This window comes from Bos indicus x Bos taurus, chromosome 11 (assembly GCF_003369695.1).
Source record: "Bos indicus x Bos taurus breed Angus x Brahman F1 hybrid chromosome 11, Bos_hybrid_MaternalHap_v2.0, whole genome shotgun sequence".
Classification (NCBI taxonomy): domain Eukaryota; kingdom Metazoa; phylum Chordata; class Mammalia; order Artiodactyla; family Bovidae; genus Bos; species Bos indicus x Bos taurus.
In genome coordinates this window covers 30,831,536-30,839,525 of record NC_040086.1, presented here as the reverse complement: position 1 = coordinate 30,839,525, position 7,990 = coordinate 30,831,536, and the positions used below count along the sequence as shown (strand labels likewise).

At 41.6% G+C, this 7,990-nt stretch overlaps 1 pseudogene; it reads left to right on the top strand.

Annotated features, from left to right (window-relative positions):
- Positions 1-6,282: 6,282 nt before the first annotated feature.
- On the top strand, positions 6,283-7,003 carry LOC113900729 (annotated as a pseudogene).
- Positions 7,004-7,990: the final 987 nt, after the last annotated feature.

The window sequence follows — 7,990 nt, the reverse complement described above, 5'->3', positions numbered from 1 at the left end:
GGAAGGTGTTCTAAGTTACTGCCTTCAATAGTATCTTTTTTCCAAAACTGAAGGACACAGATCTTTTAGGAAGGGAACATATGTGGAAGCTGAGACCAGAAAGACTAAAATTTCATCTAAATAACCTTTTTCTCTCACCTTGATTATTATACTAGCTTCCTAACTGGTCTCCCTCTATGCAGCCTCTTTAAAAGTTTCAAGCTGTTGTATTACATTACTCCAGATGATACTTATTTCAATTCAATTCAAAAAGCCATTACAGAACACAACATTCTTATTTCTCCCACCATTCAAGCTTGGAATACTCACCTACTCCCCCTCATTTCAATTGCTGTATACACCACTCCTTCAACCTACCACCCAAACCATCCCACCCACTCCATGAAGTAATTCCTGACAATAAATTATCTTCCCCTGCTCTCAAATTCAACTCTTACTATTTGTCATCCACTTCTGTGCTCCTATATTAGAGCCTAGTTATTTGTGCACATCCGATCTTCTCTACTAAACTGTAAGTTCCCTGAAGGAAATATCATAGATTATACTATTTGCATTTGTACCATGTTAGGCGGTTAATTATTTATTGAATGAATGAATGACTAAGGACCATGGAGAACTGTTAAAAGGCCGAATCGAGGCAGCCCTGTTGGCAACAGCAGTGAGGCCAGTTTCGGTTTGGCAAGTGCACTGTTTGCTGATCGTTTTTCTCAGAGTCCACTGTGGTGGCAACTGAACAATCTACAGGAAGAACTGTAGGTGCGAATTTTCAGCCAAGATAATGATCGCACTGGGGTCTGATTCAAATCAGTCTTGCCCAGGGGCAGTATCAGGAGGCAAGTTAAATGATAGCTCATATCCTGTCAAATCCAGAGAAAATGGCTGAGCACCTGCCAAATGAGAAATTTCAGCCTAACAGTCATTTTCCTCTTTTTCTCTCTCTTACACATGAAGCCACATGCTCTGAGACTAAACAGGGCAGGGAAACAAGAAATAATTCGAAGAATTCAATCAACGCGGATGACTGTTCTCCTAGGTTAAGAAAACAATCTACCTTTTCCCCCTCAGTAGTGGAAACTTATGAACTAGATCTATAAACCCATTGTCCAGCTCCCCTTTCCCTTGGTCCTGTCCAAATCAATGGCCGAAAGTCAGGCGGAAGCCAGTCAGATTAGCTGGACAGAGCCTAGCATTGACATCAAGTCAGCCCTGAGATGGTACTTCTGGGGGCCCATCAGCTACACTTCCTCATATGGTTCCCCAAACAATTGCCCCATTGTGGGGATCTGACCCCCACCATGCAGGTCCAATCCCGCTCACTCTCTTCTTTTTCCCTCCCCTCCTTTGTCCTCCTGAGTTGTGTGTGGATCTATATATTCCTTTCCAGGGGCCAGGGACTCCTGCCTGGTCTCAGCTAGTGTTCTGCAAGATCTTCTGCATCTGAAGATGTATTCCTGGTGCATCTGTGGAGAGAGGTACTCCACGTCCACCTACTCCTCTGCCATCTTCAGCTACACTTCTTTCACATGTGCCAATCATGCCTTCAACCACAGACAGACAGCATGCCATGGGCACAAACAGGTCCAGGCAAGGTAAAGGTCCTCACTACAAAAGAAGCAGCTCAGATTCAGATGACACCTCCTACCAGCACCAGTAGAGCTGTCTAACAGCACTAGGCACAGTAACTTGCCCGTGGTAGGGCTAGTGTTAAGTATCCATCCGAATATGCGTTCACCAGGATCACTCTCAGAAAAATAAAGCTGTCAGATAGTGAGCTTCCTCTCTGGACCATGCACAGGGCTAGGCATTTCATACACACTGTTTCTAGTCTACACACTGTTTCCAGTCCACACACCAAGCCTGGGAAGTAAAAATGAACCCATTTTGCTGATGGGAAAACAGAGGCTCTTGGTCTAGCATGTGGTCCAAGATCACAAGGTCAATATGTAGTGAAGCGAAGACTCCAACTGATGAACGACTCTAGAACCATGCATTTTTCCACTTGAGCATGCTGCCCACTCATTTCGCTGGCTCTGTCCATGCCATTTTGATTTATGGTGATTAAGGGGTGCTTGCAGACTGCAGTGCTCTTCTGTGTACATTATCTTATTTATTCTTCATAGAAGCCTGATAGGTAAAGCAGATTAATACTCCCACTTCACAAATTGGGAAAGTTAGGATTATGTGAGAAAGAAGAACTCAGTCCCAATCATTCTTTCCCTAGATCCTGAGCCTTCCTACCATCAGATGACATGAAAACTCAAGACATAAGAGTGAAAATTATTTTTATTTTCACAACAATGTTACAACCCCCTATCTAAAAATCTCCCATGGTTTTCCATGGCTGCAGGGTTAAATCTAACCACATTATTGTATCAAATAAGGCCCTTCTGAGCTAACATCCCCTGCCTCACCAGTCTCCTCTTCACTTCCTTCCTGCCTCTCCAATCTTGCCCTGCTGTCTTGAGCCACAGCTAAGTACTCTCCATTCTCCAAAGACGCCGTGGTGGCACACATCTGAGTTCTTGCCCACGCTGGTCCCTCTTCCTGGAAAACTCCTCCCACTTCCCAACTACCACCTTCCCCCTCAGGCTGTTCCCGCTCAGCCTTGTCATCACCTCGAATGAGATGGTCCACAGTAGGGCACTGAGTGGGTATTCACCTCTCTCCACGAGGCTCCCCACCAGCAGTGCCTGTCTCTGCAGCTCCCTGGATGTGAGGGCTGGCTTCCTGATGAGGGACCGAAGAGCACAGCCCATTCTAGCCATGTATAACAGCACTGAGCTTCAGGAACAGCCCCCTCCTCCCCTCGCGCTTCTCCCCTGCCCCTCTCGCTCTTCTCCAACCTTCCAGGCCAGCTCCCACCTCAGAGCCATCGTTCCTGATCTTCCCTTTGTCTACATACCTTCCTCCCAAGCAATTCACAAGGCTGACTACCCAGTGAGTGAGGCCTTCTCTAAATCCCTATTAAATTGCTACCCCTATTCCTAGCCCAATACTTTTCTCCTCTTTACATATGTTTTTAAGCAATTCTCAAAGTCTGACAGACTGTATATTTCATATAATTTAAAAAAAATTTCTGTCTTATGAATGAATGAAAGAAAATTTAGAGCCCTAACTGCTCCCACCCACAACCTAGCCCCCAGCACAATGCCTGACCACAGAGTCCATCTGTTTCCTTCCACTGCCTAGAAAATCCTAAAGAGTTAGCCAAGCCTGTTTTGTGTCTATGGGCCAAGACAAAGCCAAAGAATCACAGACAAATCATAATCCATTGAATAAGGGCAAGTTAATTGTGACTCTCAGAGCAACTGGTCCAAGAAGAACCACTACCAGGAACAAGGATGTAGGACCATAGGAGCAGAGAGCCAGGAAAGATGAAAGAAAACCAAAAACAATAAATCAAAACAGGCCAGGGAGAGGGCAGTGTGAGAAAATCACAGAAATGGTGAGCTTTGCTATGTGCCCGGTGATGAATTTCACGGGCAGACCGGAGTAGAGAAAGACAATGTTTGCTGAATAAATGAATAATCAATGGAAACGGTGGGGACGGTCCCCAGCACCTGGTGGCTGGTCCTTTCAGGCTCCTCTATTGAACAGCTTTGCTATGTGGGAGCTGTGACTCGCATCCCAAGAGGCACAGGTGCCATGCCAATGCCAGTCTCTGATTAACAGGAGCTAATGCAGGGTACTGCGAGCATTCAAAGCGAACTACTCATCTTTTTTCCATTGGCAAAAAAGGCCAACAGCCACAACAGATCCCCTGAGCAGAACTGTTCTATTTGGTAAATGAAGAACAGGCTTTAGTTCCCAGTCTGCAGGCCTGGCTCCAGCATGAAGCCAGATCGTCTTTGTAGTTCCACTAAGCAAGTACAAAGCAGAGCGGAGGACAAACCACTGTTTCACCTGGAGAGAGCAAGCAAGTGCCCTGGGGCAGCTCTGGGGATGTCTGCCAAGCACAAGAAAACTAGGCATTGGGGAAAAAAAAAGTTTTAAATTGGCATCACAGAGTTATAATCGCAGGAGTACTCTAACTGTAGAAGGTGGGGAGAGGTCGAGTATGCACACATAGGTGTAGCAGGATACTCTCTACCTCCACACCTTGTAGTGCAAAATGAGCCAGGAGGTAAGGAACCAAGGCCAAGAAGCAGCCATTTGTTCCTTTCAAGCCTATTTATGTCATTTATTTCACTCTACTCTGAATGATCATTTTCTTACAATGGAACCAGAACTGGACTGGAGGGTTAGGACTTTAGAAATGTTTTAGTTTTTTTAAAAAAGGTAATTCATATTAGATGAGTATTAAATAAACTCGAAGTCTGAACCAATACAGATCAAGACATTGATGGGCATTGAAATAGATAGACTTATAAACACAGATATAAATACATAATATAAAACATAACATTGTCTCTTAAATGCCCCCACCTCCAAACACATTCTTCTTTCCAAAGATAACCACTGATAATAACTAAGGATTTCCTTCAAATTTTTTATGTATGTAATTTCAATCATATATAAACATATGCTTCCCTGGTAAAGATCTACCTGCAATGCAAGAGACCCAGGTTTGATTCCTGGGTCAAGAAGATTCCCTGGAGAAGGGCATGGCAACCCACTCCAGTATTCTTTCCTGGAGAATTCCATGGACAGAGGAGCCTGGTGCGCTACAGTCCATAGGGTCACAAAAAGTTGGACATGATTGAAGCAACTTAGCATACATGCATAAATATACAGTAACATAATTGGTTGCTTAATTAATGGGATCATTATATATAATTTTAATGCCTTTGTCACTTAACAAGATTCCTCAGTTATCTGCCTATGTCTGTACTTGGAGATACTTTTGACTTTTAATTTTAATTGTCACATGATAGCCCACAGAGCGGATATACCTTATTTTATTTAATCTCTTAAGAAAACTTTGAGCAATGTAGCTTTTCCCAACTATAAGATAATATGGCACTAAACATCCTGGGAACAACATCTTGGTAGACATGAACAAGGACTGCTTCAGAATTGTTAGAATTAGAATTCTGGGCCAACCGTGAACACAATTTAAATTTTGAGGGACTTCCCTGGTGGTTCAGTGATGAAAAATCCACCCTCCAACGCAGAGACACAGGTTCGACCCCTGGTCTGGGAACTGAGATCCCACACGCTATGGTGCAACTAAGCCTACACGTCGCAACTACTGAGACCAAGGACCACATCTAGAGAGAAGCCTGAGCACCTCGAAAAGAGCCAGTGCACGGCAACGAAAGACCAGGCATGCTGTAACAAGGACCCAGGTGCTGCAGTTAAGACCCAATGCAGCCAACTGAAATAAATACACGAATATTTTTTAAAAATAAAAAAATACATACATTTTGAAAGATACTAAGAAATAAGTCCCCTAACAGTCTTCACCATAGCCCACATCAACCAGCACTGTATGAGACACCAGTTTCCTCCCATCTTTGCCCACAGTGAATATCATGATCTTTTAAATATGTATCCATCTCATAAATGATAAATTATAACTAGTTTTATTTTTTACTCCCATGATAATTACTGGGACTGAACACCTTTTTATATGTCTGTCGCCCATTTGGATATCTTGTTTTATGAACTGTCTGCTGCTACTCTTTGTCCCTTTTTTGTCTTTTTTTTTTTTTTTAGTAATTTGAAAGAGCAGAAATACTCTCCTTTTTCTACCTTCTTCCCCATACACATTAGAACTTTATTTTCACAATGACATTTTTCTTCTTGATAAGTTCGTTTCATCTGCCCAATTTAACTCGTAGCTTCTCGTGACGGAATATATTACTGTCGCTATGTTATCTCTATACTTAGTATTGTTAATCTCGTGTATTGTCTGCTTAGCTATGTCTATGTCATATACGGCCCCATGTGCCCCAGCACAGATGTAGGCAGTGCTGGCAGAGTGAAAAGGGCCTCGTCTCTGCCCCAAGAAGCTGGAGACTTAGTCATATCTCGTAATCTCTCTAGTGTCCGTGTCCTCACTCACCTGGGGGTCTCAACCAACCCCCAGGGTTGCAGGTATCTACTTTGTACAAACTGAGCCTTCTACAGCCAGAGTTCCAGTTGCCTCAAAAAGCATTCAGCACAGTTTTACCTTGTATCCATGTCTTTCACACCGGTCTCAAGCCTTGAACTCTGTTTTGTCATCACAAGTAAACTCTAAATAGTTACTTGTAGGCTACTCTTACAGCCCATAATAAATTTGAGAGAAACTTGAGAACAGTAACCATGTCCTACAGTGTCAAGAAAAAAAGATTAGCTTTTCCGGTAAGCGGCCTGAGGTGACCCCTAAAAATGGTGCACTATTCACTTGACCCAGAAAACCCCACAAAATCATGCAAATCAAGAGATTCAAATCTTCGTGTTCACTTTAAGAACACTCGTGAAACTGCCCAGGCCATAAAGGGTATGCATATCCGAAAAGCCACCAAGTATCTGAAAGATGTCACTCATTTTGATATTTGGCAAAACTAATACAATTATGTAAAGTTTAAAAATAAAATCAATCAATGCAAAAAAATAATAATAATAATAATAATAAAATTTTTAAGAAAAAAAAAAGAAGCAGCAATGTGTGCCATTCCGTCGTTACAACGGTGGAGTTGGTAGGTGTGCACAGGCCAAACAGTGGGGCTGGACGCAGGGTCAGTGGCCCAAAAAGAGTGCTGAATTTTTACTACGCATGCTCAAAAATGCAGAGAGTAATGCTGAACTTAAGGGCTTAGATGTAGATTCTCTGGTCATTGAGCACATCCAAGTGAACAAAGCCCCCAAGATGCGGCGCAGGACTTACAGAGCTCACAGTCGGATCAACCCCTACATGAGCTCTCCCTGCCACACTGAGATGATCCTTACTGAAAAAGAACAGATTGTTCCTAAACCAGAAGAGGAGGTTGCACAGAAGAAAAAGATATCCCAGAAGAAACTGAAGAAACAAAAACATGGCCCGGGAATAAATGCCGCAAAAAATAAATGCAAATAAAAGTAAAAAAAAAAAAAAGAAAAGAAGAAAAGATTATTTCCTGATTTTTGTTTCTGAAGAGGAATTTTTACTTCAACTATTGTTTCATGCCCAATATATACCATCTATAAATCTATAAAATAATTAACATTCCTTTAAATATAAAGGACTCAAGAGTCCTCAAAATTCATAGCTCAGTTACACAAATAAGAAATCAATGCCTATGATATAATAAATTGGATTTTCCTCAACATTCAAATATTGAATATAAACTTTTTTCTCAAACTCTCCTAAACATTTAATTAAAGTCACAAAACTGATATGTCACATTCTCACAAATTCTTTAAACATATTAGAAGTAGATAAAACTATCACAAATTACCATAGGTATTACAGAATTTGCTATTAAATTTAAAACTACTTTAAGTGTTAATAACTTTAGCTTAAATTCTATATCTTCCAAGGGTTGCAGTAAGTAATTATATCAAGTCCACTCTTCTCCCTCTCAAAAAAATCTCAGACTAGTCAACTGAGTTTGCAAGTTTTATATACCTGATCCTTTGGGAATTTTTTATTTTTATTTATTTATTTTTTTTTTGAGGTGGGGAGTAATGTAGTGGTTTGTTTTGTTGTCTTCTGTTTGGGTTCGGGGGTTTTTATCTGACCTGGGGTTTGGTTAAGCAATTTTAGGAATTAAACTTCCTTTATTATGTCAATAAGGCTCTTAAGTTCACACTTTTCACACAGGTTTTAATATGTCCCATCGAAACAACGTACTGCAGTCAAGTTTCACTTGGTTAGCATGAACCTTTGTCCATCATTGCACTACAGTAACCTGGCTCGTTAGTATTATTAGAAAAGATTACATTCTGAATTACTCTATTACTATGATCAGTAAGGCCATCCAAGTGTCTTGTTTCCTAGGAGATGAGAGACTGAGTCTGTGCAATTACCTCCACTCCTTAGTACATCTGCACAATTGAAAACCTTGCCCACACAATATTAACC